Genomic DNA, 14051 nt, shown 5'->3' with positions numbered 1-14051 from the left:
AGTGCAAGTCAGAAGCCCCTTGCATTTTTTAGATCAAAATTGGAAGAGTTACAAAACAGCCAAAAACAATTGCAGTCTCATCCATGTGTTGGGTCTACACCAGGGATTCCCAAAGTGTGGTGCGCACCCCTGGAGCCTCCTTTTTTTATTTATATCTGTTTCTGAGCCTATGTGCCACTCTTTGTTCTTTACGTGGCTTACTGTGTTTAAGTAAATAAATGTGAAATGCAATCTGCCTCTGAGCCTGTGCGTGTGTCCTCGCCATCCTTATTGCTCTTTAAAAGTGACGCCTTGTGTAACTGAAATTTATACAGCGGACTCAATCTTGGAACAAACGCCACGCGCGAGCAAACAGTTTGTCATGCCCAGATCTCCTGGGTAGTCTGGTCTGTTTCTGTTGTGTCTGTCAGCCTCCTTGTCTCTCGTTCCAGACTCCTCCTCGTGTGCCGCCCTCCTGTGTGATCGCAAGCCCCGCCCTCATTGGTTCCACCTGTGTCTCGTTCCCCTGTGTATTTAGTCTGTGTCTACTCCCTGTCCTGTGCGAGTTCGTTTTCTTGACTTTTCTTCACCTGTGAGTCAACTTCCCAGCGTTTTTTCCTGCCTGTTATCCTGCCTGAGATCTTGCCTGATATCCTGCTGCTATACTACCTTGACCAATAAAGGATTTCTTGGGAACTCTACACTCTGCCTCGGGTCGTGCATTTGGGTTCTGTCACCAGTGCCCCGGCGTGACAGGACGAACTCGCCATCCTGAACCCAGCCGACCTCGACCGCAGGAAGGAGGAGATCCCCGGCCTGCGCCGCTGCCAGCCCCAGACCCGGCCTCCGCCTCTGCGCCGCTGCCAGCCCCAGACCCGGCCTCCGCCTCTGCGCCGCTGCCAGCCCCAGACCCGGCTTCCGCCTCTGCGCCGCTGCCAGCCCCAGACCCGGCCTCCGCCTCTGCGCCGCTGCCAGCCCCAGACCCGGCCTCCGCCTCTGTGCCGCTGCCAGACCCGGCCTCCGCCTCTGCGCCACTGCCAGTCCGAGACCCGGCTGCCAGTCCCAGAGTCCTGCCGGCTCCCCAGCCGATTCCGGCTCCCCGTGTCCTGCAGGCTCCCCGGCCGATTCTGGCTCCACCGAGCCCGGCACCCCCGAGCCGTCCCCTGTCCCCGCTGCCGTCTCGCAGCCGTCCCTTGTCCCCGCTGCCGTCTCGCAGCCGTGTCCACTGCTGTCTCGCAGCCGTCGCCTGTCCCCGCTGCCGTCTCGCAGCCGTCGCCTGTCCCCGCTGCCGTCTCGCAGCCGTCCCCGGTCCCCGCTGCTATGTCTCGCAGCCGTCCCCTGTCCCCGCTGCTATGTCTCGCAGCCGTCGCCTGTCCCCGCTGCCGTCTCGCAGCCGTCCCCTGTCCCCGCTGCTATGTCTCGCAGCTGTTCCCCGTCCCCGCTGCCGCCCGGCAGCCGTCCCAGGTCCCCGCTGCCGCCCTGCAGCCGTCCCAGGTCCCCGCTGCCGCCCTGCGGCCGTCCCAAGTCCCCGCTGCCGTCTCGCAGCCGTCCCCTGTCCCCGCTGCCGTCTCGCAGCCGTCCCCTGTCCCCGCTGCCGTGTCTCGCAGCCGTCCCCTGTCCCCGCTGCTTGGTCTCGCAGCTGTCCCCTGTCCCCGCCGCCGTCTCGCAGTCGTCCCCTGTCCCCGCTGCTGTCTCGCAGCCGGGTCCACTGCCGCCTTGCCGCCGTACCCTGTCCCCGCTGCCGCCCTGCGGCCGTCCCAGGTCCCCGCTGCCGCCCGGCAGCCGTCCCAAGTCCTCGCTGCCGTCTCGCAGCCGTCCCCTGTCCCCGCTGCCGTCTCGCGGCCGTGTCCACTGCCGCCTTGCAGCCGTTCCTTGTCCCCGCTGCCGCCTCGCTGACGCCCCCTGTCCCCGCTGCCATCTCGCTGCTGTTCCCGGTCCCCGCTGCCATCTCGCAGCTGTTCCCGGTCCCCGCTGCCGCCTCGCAGCCGTCCCCAGTGCCCGCCGACGCCCCGACCGGCATCGGGGTCGCGTTCCCCTTCGGAGCCCCCGGGCCTCCCCCCAGAGTCCTTCCGCCCGCCTGATGGCCGTGCTACGGCCCACCCCTCGGACTGGTTCTGCCGTGCCCCAGGTCCCCCCCTCCGGCTCCCACCCTATGTGGCCCGGTCCTGGTGGGACGTCTGGGATCCGTCCCTAGAGGGGGGGGTACTGTCATGCCCAGATCTCCTGGGTAGTCTGGTCTGTTTCTGTTGTGTCTGTCAGCCTCCTTGTCTCTCGTTCCAGACTCCTCCTCGTGTGCCGCCCTCCTGTGTGATCGCAAGCCCCGCCCTCATTGGTTCCACCTGTGTCTCGTTCCCCTGTGTATTTAGTCTGTGTCTACTCCCTGTCCTGTGCGAGTTCGTTTTCTTGACTTTTCTTCACCTGTGAGTCAACTTCCCAGCGTTTTTTCCTGCCTGTTATCCTGCCTGAGATCTTGCCTGATATCCTGCCTGATATCCTGTTGCTATACTACCTTGACCAATAAAGGATTTCTTGGGAACTCTACACTCTGCCTCGGGTCGTGCATTTGGGTTCTGTCACCAGTGCCCCGGCGTGACACAGTTCTCGCATTGGTCCGATTTTATGCGGCTATAAATAGGCTCTGTTGCGTTGTTTTTTTAAGGTGTGGGGGTTTAGGGGTGCGTGAACCCGGTCGGGATGTAGAAGGGGGTGCTTGGCCTAAAAAGTTTGGGAACCGCTGCTCTACCACATGAGCCACAAATATAGATAGACCTAAAGGTCTGCATAGTTGTGTTTTTAATTAACCTTAATCAGGCATGAAAACGGGTCAGGGGTGAAAAAGGTGAGAGGGGCCCGGGGGGGTGAGGGAGGGGCAGGGCAGTGACTCGTCGAGAAGCTGACAAACTATAATCATAATGGGTTTTAAATTAAAACCCATAATGGTCATAGTTCGGGGTCTGGGGGCATGCTCCCCCGTAAGAAAAATGTAAATATTCCATATTTTAAAGCATCAAACTGATGCATTTTGAGATGCTTTGTTTGCCAACCTGGGGAGAGCTGGAGAAACTTAACTTCAGGCATGAGTCAAAAATTATTATGGCCTCCTTACTAAGTATTATGCAAGCCATTTCATGCCAGCCTGTCACTGGGTCTAACATGTACAGTATATGATGCACAATATGCTAAGGGAACCACAAATGGCTTTAATGCATAACCCCCACAAGAGATGGTGGACATGCTGTAACTTAACTTGTCTACTCTTCCATCATGATTGACAGCCAATACAATGTAATTCAGATTGTAATACATTTCATTGGCAAAGATAACAATTTCCAGTTCGTTATACTCTCAGAACCAGATTATTTTTTCTTCTTTGCCTGAACCACCAGTGTCTCCATCGCCCGCTTTCGCTGTTTTGCCACATGTCTCAGCCTTGCCCTTTTCTCTTCTTCAGCAGTCTGTTTCTTGGCCTGCTGAGCACTGCCAGATGCTTCTGATGGTGGTCTGCACTGGTGATGCAAGGTCCTTCGCGTTAATATTTCCATGCACTCGCGCTCCCTTCTGGCACGCGCACCTGTTCGCAGTTCACTGAATATAAATACCCCCCGACAAAAAAATTCTCATCGAATCTACACGATTCACGTAGGTCACCTATTTTGGTTTCAAAACGGCGAATTTCATGCACACCTCTGTGTGACAGTGATTATAACCGCATAACTCTATGGATTATAATGAACTAGAGCAGTGATTGTCAACCACTGTGCCGTGGCACACCAGTGTGCCGTGAGAGATCGTCAGGTGTGCCGTAGGAAAATGTCCAATTTCACTTCATTGGTCCAAAAAAATACTATTTAGTTGCTGCAAATGATTTTCCATTGTTGAGCGTCTGAGCTGCAATATAGTGGCTGGCAGAGTAATATAGAACAGGTCTACACCTTGTTCTGCTATTAAACAGACTAAACGGCCGTATGTTTTTGATCTTATCTACACACAGCTTGTCATTTCTGGGTCGCGTCTACAACTCTTCTCTGCTCTGTGTCTGCATGCGCTGCACACAGAGAGCGAGAGAGAGCAGCGAGCGTGCTTTTCAGGATGGGATTTGCTGCTGCTTTAAGCTATGAGCTCTCACTTTTAAAGCCCAACAGTTCATGTGTTTGCAGGTCAAGACAAACATCCAACAGCCTGCAGCCTGGAGCTCCATAAATGACGTTTCTGACTTTGCATATCGAGAGGCTCTGGAAATATCCTTCAAAAGCCCGAAAAACACATAGCAGTAACAAAGCCTGCACACTTTGTGGTTGTCATTGAAATAAATGAACACCATATTTCCTTTAAGTCAGTATTTATCAAACTGGGGAGGTATTTATTACAGGTGGGGCGCAAGAGGAAATGCTGATTTTAAATGTTCACCGTCCGCCGTTAATAGGTTACGCTTGCGCATGCGCGAGTCGCCGATTCTTGTCATTTCGCCACAAGCCGATCTTTATGAGATCTCCGTGAAGTCGGCTTTCTGCTGTTGTGTCTCTCAACATGGAGCATGAATTGAGAGTGTCCATATCAAATCTACAACCTTGTTTATAAAAGAGTTGTAGAGGAAATTAGCTCACTGCAGCCACTAATACTGATACAACGTGATGCTCACACATCTGCACTCATTCTGTTTTGTTTTGCAAAAAAATAGCTTATTGTTTTCCACAATACGCTATTTAGTAGTTACTAAATATTAGTTATTTTTTGCATAACTTAATTTTCATTTTTCTAACAAAGTGATCCGGTTTACTTGAAACACTGAATACTCTTCCATGCCAGTAGGTAGTGCAATAATTACCTACAATATGCTGTATTATGTTACAATGGGACATTAATAATAATTACCTACCATATATGCTGTATTATGCTACAATGTGACATTTTGTAACTTTTTGGGTTGTTGGTGTGCCGCAGGATTTTTTTATTGTGGAAAATGTGCCGCGGCTCAAAAAAGGTTGAAAAACACTGAACTAGAGGATACACTTTTTCCTACACGTAGATCTTAGACCCTTAAATATAAACAGTAGCCCGGCCACCCTACGGAGGAAACTCATTTCGTTTTTTTTTATTAAAATAAAAGTTGGATAAAATCTCCATTGTCCTCTCCTTATATCTAGTGAGGTGTCGGTAGGTAGAACTGAGCCGCAGCTGAGTCGCCGCTCTCCTGTCTGACGCCACACGCTGCCACAGACTCTCCGCTGCCAGTAATCTCACTCGCTGTCTCTCCAACAACGTTAGCTAGCTGACTAGTTTGCCATTAAAAAACTGGTGGGAGGGGAATGAAGCCGCTGTGGACATCTTAACGCTGATTGGCCAAGACTCGACAGTCAAAGATCTTCTATTGCGAAGATGATCACGACCTCAATTTTTTTTCCGTGTCCCACTCCAATCTCAGAAACGGCGGACAGTGCCCCCCCCCCCCCCCCCCCCCCCCCCCCCCCTAACCCTAACCCCCCTCCCAAAAATAAAAACTCTTTGGATCTACTACACGATCCACGTAGGTCACCTATTTTGGTTTCAAAACGGCGAATTTCGCCGAAAGGTGAGGGATTTTCATGCCTGCTTAATGTAGCCGACACATGACTATTTTTTGTTTGATAGTTATAAACAGTTAAAATAGCAATACAATGTAAAAAAAAAATCTTTATTCTTGTTCTATACTTTCATAACTACAACACACTATAGTTTTTTGTATATATAATATGACAATATATAAAACTTCAGAAGCTGTGATATAAAATATTTTTTGCGGCTCCAGACAATTTCTCACAATCCATTAAGCAGAAGGAGGTAGAGAGGAGGGGCATCAGCAGGGCCAAGGCAGGAGGCATGACCAGAGTTGCACATATTTTTCGGACTATTTTTCCTTTCTTTTCTTTCTTCTTTCTTTTCTTTCTTCTTACCAGTCACTCCCCTGCACACTTCATATTTAAACTCTCATGCCACTTTAACATACACTTTAAATTAAACACACATGTCACTTTAACATACACTTTAACTTAAACACACATGTCACTTTAACATACACTTACATTAACGTTAACTGTTTGTCTGAGCACTTTATCTTATACTTGATTTAATATCATTGTTGTTGTTGTCGTTGATTGTTGTTTGTCACGTCTAATGTTTGCACCTTCCGCCTAGAAAAAATCCTCGTTTGTGTAAACATTCCTAGCAAATGAACGGTTTCTGATTCTGATTTCTGATACAAGGAATTTGACTCGGTGAAAGGTGCAGACAAATAAACATACATAGAATAAACAATACAAATTATAATGTATTAAAAACAATAAAAGTTGTTGCAGTGGCAAATGTATTTGAAAAAGAAATAAAAGATTTGCAAGGGTGCTTTATGGTCTGTGACTCTAAATGAGCATAATGTACTAAATGAACATCATGCTGTATTGAAGAAGACTTGAAACTAGAGATTGAGACATAAACTCATGTTTACAATGTTTACTGAGGGAATAAATCAAGAGAAGTAGAGTCATTTATATAGACTTCTATACAACCAGAGGAGTCGCCCCCTGGTGGTCAGGAGAGATAATGCAGCTGATGATCAGGGCTACAATACTATATAATCCCGATGTACAACCTCTAAACACAACTCAAACAATAAATAGGATTAGGGGATAGGGTTAGGGTTATTAGGGTTAGGGTTATTAGGGTTAGGGCTAGGGCTTAAAGGATTAACACATGAAGCATATACTTCTATACAACCAGAGTAGTCACCCCCTGGTGGTCAGGAGAGAGAATGCAGCGCTAACACATGAAGCATAGAATTCTATACAACCAGAGGATTCGCCCCCTGGTGGTCAGGAGAGAGATTGCAGCTTTAACACATGAAGCATATACTTCTATACAACCAGAGGAGTCGACCCCTGGTGGTCAGCAGAGAGAATGCAGCTCTAACACATGAAGCATATACTTCACCGTTCAGAACCAGAGGTTGAGTACTGCAGTAGATGCTACAGCTTTAAACTAAAATGCTGGCCACATCTCCACATCAGCACATGGCACCTTTAATGACTTTCAGTATGAACTCACCATCTGAAACTCTGACCTCAATGTTACAGTAGGACTCTGGAACCAAATCTTTGCCCAAACCAAACCTGTACGGCCCTGAGTCAGACTTGCTCAGATTCGTGATGGTCATAGTCAGAATTCCGCGTCCAGAAGAATCATTTCGGTATTTAACGCTGTATCTGCCGTTCTGAGCGCTGACATCATCCGTCTTGATGAGAAGATCTTCTGCTTCACATTCGTTCATGCAGAAGAACTTGCTCCCTTCTGGCCGAGTTATGACGCAATATATTGAACCATCTTTTCCTTCAGCTGCGACGTAAACGTTGACTTTTGCAGCGTTTCCACCACAAAGTGCTGTTGAAGAGAAGAACAGAGACGGTGAGTTCATTATGTGTTGCAGACTGAATGTAGAACTGACTACCGGTTGAAGGCAGTGTGAAAACATTAAAAAACATCATCCAACCAAAAAGACATCCTTTTCCTCCAAAGCCACTCGACATGTCTGCTGTCAGTTGTTCAGCGAGCGAGCGGACACAATACGCGTGAGGCCAACAGTAGTTTGTCCAATCATGACGAATTAAATATTTTTTTTACGTTTTTTGGGGTCTGAAAATATCAAGGAATCAAATCATTGCACGGGTAGAAAAAAAGGTAGAAAATGACAAGTTGGTTGCAACTCATTTGCCTTTTTTTTAGGAGACTTTGTCTTCTTTTTGAGACCTCATTCCTCTCATGACTTTATCCCCTCACAACATGAAAGAAACCCATTAGACCTGAAGCATCCGAAGAGGACCTGGACGTCACCACATACTGCTTTGTCTCTGATGAGTCCCTCAGCTTGTTAAACCTGCATGTCAACCAATATCAAGATATGCCGTCATGTTATTACATATCAGGCTCTGAAAAGTTCTCTCCTCTGAAAAAAGGTTACAGTGTGTCGAACCATTTTCAACCATGACGATTTTTATTTTTAATAACTTTGGTAGGAAGTATAAATATTATTGATGCGTTTCATCTCAGTAAAGTCCAATCATTTAGTTATTAGCTAAAAGACAAACGGATGAAATGATAATGGTGCTGGATCAGCCAGTTCTCACCTGAGAAGAAGCAGAAGACCAGAACCAGGACTTCCATTCTGAATCGGATCACTCGGATCCTCTCGGTCCGACTGAGCAGCGAGGAAGTGGCTTTAATGTGATGATTCACATGACTTCTACTTTTAAGCTTCTCTTTCTCTCTCTCTCTTTCTTTCTCTCTCTCTCTCTCTCTCTCTCTCTCTCTGGTTCCGGTTGCATGTGAATGAGAGCGTGGGTGGCGTGGAGTTTTCGAATATTTTGGTTTTGAACGGTTTGTCCACCTGCCTCATGAGCAGGTGAGTCAAACCGTTCTGCTGACTTTGTGGTCGAGTGATCGGAGGCCTCTCCGGCAGTGAGTGAGGAACGTCCCGCCGGAGAGCAGGTCGGCCATGAGAACCTGTCCTTTATGAGAACCTGTCCTCCATGAGAACCTGTCCTTCATGAGAACCTGTCCTCCATGAGAACCTGTCCTTCACGAGAACCTGTCCTCCATGAGAACCTGTCCTTCACGAGAACCTGTTCTTCACGAGAACCTGTCCTCTATGAGAACCTGTCCTCTTTGAGAACCTGTCCTCCATGAGAACCTGTCCTCCACGAGAACCTGTCCTTCACGAGAACCTGTCCTCTATTAGAACCTGTCCTCCATGAGAACCTGTCCTTCACGAGAACCTGTCCTTCACGAGAACCTGTCCTCTATGAGAACCCGTCGTCCATGAGAACCTGTCCTCTATGAGAACCTGTCCTCTATGAGAACCTGTCCTTCATGAGACCTGTCCTCCATGAGAATCTGTACCCCGGCTCCCTCCACATGGATCACCGTGTCCGGAGTTCCGCCGTTCATACCGAGCAAAGCGATAATTATTATTAATTCATTAATTATGAACTGCCAGTGGGCTATAGACGGTTAATCTGGGATGTAAGGATCCCAAGCTAATGCCGTGTTCACACCAAAAGAGTTGCAAATTTTCGCAACGCCACTTAGTCTATATCGCACCGCCCAGTGAAAAAATCGCTCTATGTGGTTAATTCGTTTTTCACAACCATTCGCTGCGGAAAGGGGACGGGGCTTATCTCTGTGTCTGTGAAAACATTTACTATTTCTGTCATCCACCAAATAGCCACTACTTCTGCTTTATACTTGTTGAGGAAGTCCCACACACGTGGGAATGAGAAAGAGAGAGTCCATTTTTTTTGTTTTTTTGAAGTTTCATTTTTAAATGTTTTCCATGGTTTGGGTACATGTGTTATGTGTTTTATGTCCGGGGACGAAGTTAAGGTGTAAGGTACCATGTTTTGTGGGAACTTTGGGGATGATGTTTTAACTGTTCAATTTCAGGTTTTATCTCTGTCACTAATCCGAGAGAGGGTGTGAGGCAGTGTGGAGGTACAGATTAGCGCAGATATATATAACGAAGATGGAAGGAGGGGCGTGTCTGAATTGAACATGCCTGTGTGTCATGCAAAGAAAGAAATGATAACTACGTGTCTTTGGTTGGGGTATGGCAGCGGAACGCCCCGGGAAGTTTCCAGCGGCCCTTGATTATGAACTACATGAGGGCATGGCCAGAGAGGGGCTCCCCTCTTGCCGGCTGGTCATCTGTGAAGCATGTTTCACAAATTATTCATTGAGAATGACTATAGGTAGATATGACCATTCTGAAGGTTTCAAGGGGCAATGCTCATGCGTGGCCTCGGCGGAGGGAGTTCTTCCCTGCGCAGATGCCACTAAGCTGGGACTCTAGTGGACTTGCCATGCAGAGGGGTGTCGGTGACCTGCACCCGTGTGATTCTGAGAAATTGGGGTTCAGGAGGAAGTCAGGGGGGAGGAGAGACTGGGGGATGTACACATCAGCTCAGGACCTGACACCACACCTGTCGACTCTGCAGGTATTGATCATGCGGCAGTTTCCTGCTTTTTAGGAAGAACGTCCGAGCCTCTCTGTCGGGGTTAAAGGGGATTCCAGGATCACCTTGCACCCCCATGCGGGGAGGGAGGCGTTGTTCCCCTTGATGAAGTGTAACAAACAGAGGTGTCAAAAGTATTCACATTCATTACTCAAGTAGAAGTATAGATACTAGGGTTTAAAAATACTTCCTCAAGCTTAAAACTTAAGTAAAAGTGTAAAAGTACTGGTTTAAAAACTACTTAAAAGTATAAAAGTAAAAGTAATGTAAGGGGAATGTTTTTTTTCCATTAAGGACAAACTCTTAAGCCGCGTCTCAGGGACCTATAGTGCACTACCCCACCTCCCCCAAAACAATCATTTTTATAAAGGCCATAATGTTTTAAAATGTTATGTTGAAAAATGTGGGATGCACTAGGCTACCCGTTTCAGCTGCATATATGCCCATTTAAAATGATCACATTTTTTTACAATGCAAATATATTAAAGCACCATATGTGTACTACTGAGCATTAACATGCGTTTCATGGAGCGGAAGACATGATAACTAGTTGCCTATAAGTATTGTAATAGTGCAAAATAGGCGTCGACTCTGACACAAACACTTAAAGCTGTGGTTCTCAAACTTTTTCTGTATATAACATAATTGTGTGACTCTTCTGTGCTTTTATAAATAACAGAATAAAGGCAATTGCAATCACTTTCAAGTAAATCAGATTGCCCCATCAGACAATGTTTTGTGTAAGTTCTATCTGTGCATAAAAAATCATATTTAGTTACTACTAAATAGCTCATTGTGGAAAACAATAAGCTTTTAATTTTTTTTGCCAAACAAAACAGAAGGAGGGCAGATATGTGAGCCATCAGATTGTATCAGTATTAGTGGCTGCAGTGAGCTGCTTTCCTCGACACATATGTTATAAATGGGGTTGTAGATTTGATACGGCCTCTCTCAATTCATGCTCAATATTGAGCATAGATCTGTTTTTTTATTTTGAGAAACGCAACAGCAAGAAAAGACGAGCTCACGGAGATCACGGCGTCGCGTCAAATCGCGCAAGTGCAAGCGTAACCTGTTAACGGCGTACCGTAACCATTTACCCGAAAGTACAGGCATTTGTCCATGTATTTATTAATGACTTAGTTTTATATCCGTGTACTTTGTACTTTTGTAATATGTGAAGCCAGCAGCTCATTGTTTGTAAAAGACACAAGCACTTTGGCTCGTTTCACCTGGAGCAGGAGAGCTGCTCTGGGTTCAGAGAGCTGCTCCGGGTTCAGAGAGCTGCTCAGGTGCGAGGAGAACTCCGGTTGCTCCTCACAGGAGAGCTGCTGTTGCATCTTCACCCTGGGAAAATAAATACTCCAGTGAAGTATAGATACCCAAAATTTCTACTTAAGTAAGGTAACAAAGTATTTGTACTTCGTTACTTGACACCTCTGGTAACAAACCCTACTAGATTGAGTTTCAGAACATTCTCCTCCAGATGCTAGAGGGAGTGTTCGTAAAACACGTTGCTGCTCATCAGGGCAGGAGGCCCAGGCACAAGGAAGCGGACTGGGTGACCCAGGTCTCCCAGTGCAGTGATGGTGAACATACTGGGCGAACGAAATAACCTTGCCCTGTTCTCTCCCCGCTGACTGCAACTTTAATCCCAGGTTTCAGCTGACTGTGAGACTGACTTTGGTGAGAGGGAACATAGGACAGGTTAGGTCAGCCAGGGTGTCCAGCCAACCTATTGAGCCGGAGAGACCTCAGAGTCCTGAGAAGAAGGGTAGAAGATGGAGAAACCCGTTTAACAATAGAACTCTTAGGGGGTACATTGCTTGAGAATGAGACGTGAGACAAAGGGGGGCTCCCCAGGACATCCTCTTAGTTTCTCTCTCTCCTCTACAAGTGGGTGAGGGAGGGGGGAGGAGGGAGGCCTGATGGACACCTTGTTGAAAACTAACCATTGCAGCTCTTCCTGGTTCCATATCACCCGAGACCGGCACACCTTAGAGGATTACTCTGGTATGGTGATCTTGGATGCTTTAACTTCTGATAACGACACACACATAATCTCCGCCTATGGGTGGGTCCCTCCAGAGCAGAATAATGTTACCTATGCAGAAATCCGGGCCAACTGGACAACATATTACTCATCGAGTGACTCGTCTGAAGAACGGCCCATTAAATTGATCAGTAATTGCTCTTTTGTAGAATTCAATAATCAAACTCTGGTCCGGGAGTCAGATATATTGACACCAATCCGCCTGTTAGAAGACGACGTGGTTTCTCGGTTGGTCAATAACTATGGTGTTTTTTCAAATAACCTTCGTAGTGAATTGATGATACAATGTTCATTTTTGACCCTGCACATGTGTGAGGACTGAGAGGATGAGCGGAAACGAGGCTGATAAGACTGCAGTGTAAAAAAGGAGAAGTAACACAGGAAAGAGCGGGCGTTCAAGAAAGCCCGGTGCTTCAGCCCCACAAAAATGAGGGGGTCCGAGGTGAAATTTGAGACAGAATAATAAGCTTTATGGCAGTTGCGTTTGAGCGAGTTAGGTGAATAGACGTAGCAATACTTTGGTGTAGTTGAATGAATTAGTTCACGATTACCCTCCCCGACAGCCCTGAGGTAGGTTTGAGGTGCATCCACCACATCTACACTCACTGATAAATATACAGGATACATTTACATACAGGACACATATTCGGTGCAACTATTATAGAGAGAGATCACTGGACCTGGATGACCTCTGGCTCCCACGCCAGGCACCTCTGTGTGCTTGCAGGCTGGAGAGGGATTTATAAGTATTGGTTCCCTTGCAAGAGATTGTCATGAATGTATTATTTTTGGTAGTTTGATAACAGTTGATAGCATTAGATAAATAAGGTATTCCGTCTCTCGAGAACGAGGCTGTGTGTGACGGTCTGTTCTCGTGTGTTCGGTGACTTATTTCCCTCTTCTGTTTTAAGGCTGGGTACAGGAGCTTATCTCCACAATTAAGAAAAGGTTGTAATATCTCTGCAGAGATATAAAGCTCGAGGCCGGAGGTGGTGACCCGTGCGGCGAGCCCAGTGCGGTTGGCTGGTGTTCTGAGACATGGACTGACCCTTGTATGAGGTCCCGTGTCCCGCAGGGCTTCCGGCACACTTGTCACCTCTCGGGCCGTTTCGAGCATCTCTCTCTTCCCCCTTTCAAATTTAACCCATAAAAAAAAAAAAAATAAACAGCTTACCTTGCAGGAATAACACTTACACTGCATATATAACGCGCACCAGCAGGCTGTTTAACACCACTCCCTCCTCCCGTCGGCCTCGTTGGTGCTGTCGCTGAGCGTTTCCTGTAAGAAGAGAACATCTATACATTTCATTCTGTTAACTTCATAGATAAATGTTCTCTTCTTTACATCTCTGGCTCCATTCACATTCAAACTCCCCACAAAAGTATTCATTGCGAGTAAGAGATTTAAAACAAAAATAAAAAGCAGCTAATTAATTAAAACACACATTGGAGCTTTCGCCATCCTCTTTGCTAATTGCTCTTTTTCCTTTCGGCAGAGGTTTCTTTAGCCTATAACCCTCCTCAGTGAGGCCGGACTCCTCCGGCTCATGTGGTGTCTGGCTGAGGCGTAGAATAAACTCAAATCAGGAAAGAAGTCTCAAACTTTCACTCCCTTCCTGCCTTTTGTTCCTTGCAAGAAAGTGTGTACCTTTTCCGCAGTGTACATTCTTTGTTGCTGGCTGCTGTTAGACTGACAGCCTCCTCATCACTGCCACTGTCCTCAGACGGCCTATACCCGACCCGTCTGCTCGTCCTCCCCAACCTTGCTGGCCTTAGCCTCGCTGCCTTTGGGCCTTTTCTTCCTCTGAGGGGCAGCTTTTAGCTCCCCTGCTTCCTCCATCTCTGCTTGTTCCACCTGCTCAGCCCACCTCAACCCGCTTACGCTTTCTTCTCCTGACTCCACTCCACAACCTGCTCTGCTTCCTCTACGGGTTTCTCACGAGCACCGTTGACACCCGTTTCCTTCCCTTCCCCTCCATCCTCAC

Source organism: Taurulus bubalis, assembly GCF_910589615.1.
Source record: "Taurulus bubalis genome assembly, chromosome: 18".
Lineage (NCBI taxonomy): Eukaryota > Metazoa > Chordata > Actinopteri > Perciformes > Cottidae > Taurulus > Taurulus bubalis.
This window is presented reverse-complemented; position numbering follows the sequence as displayed.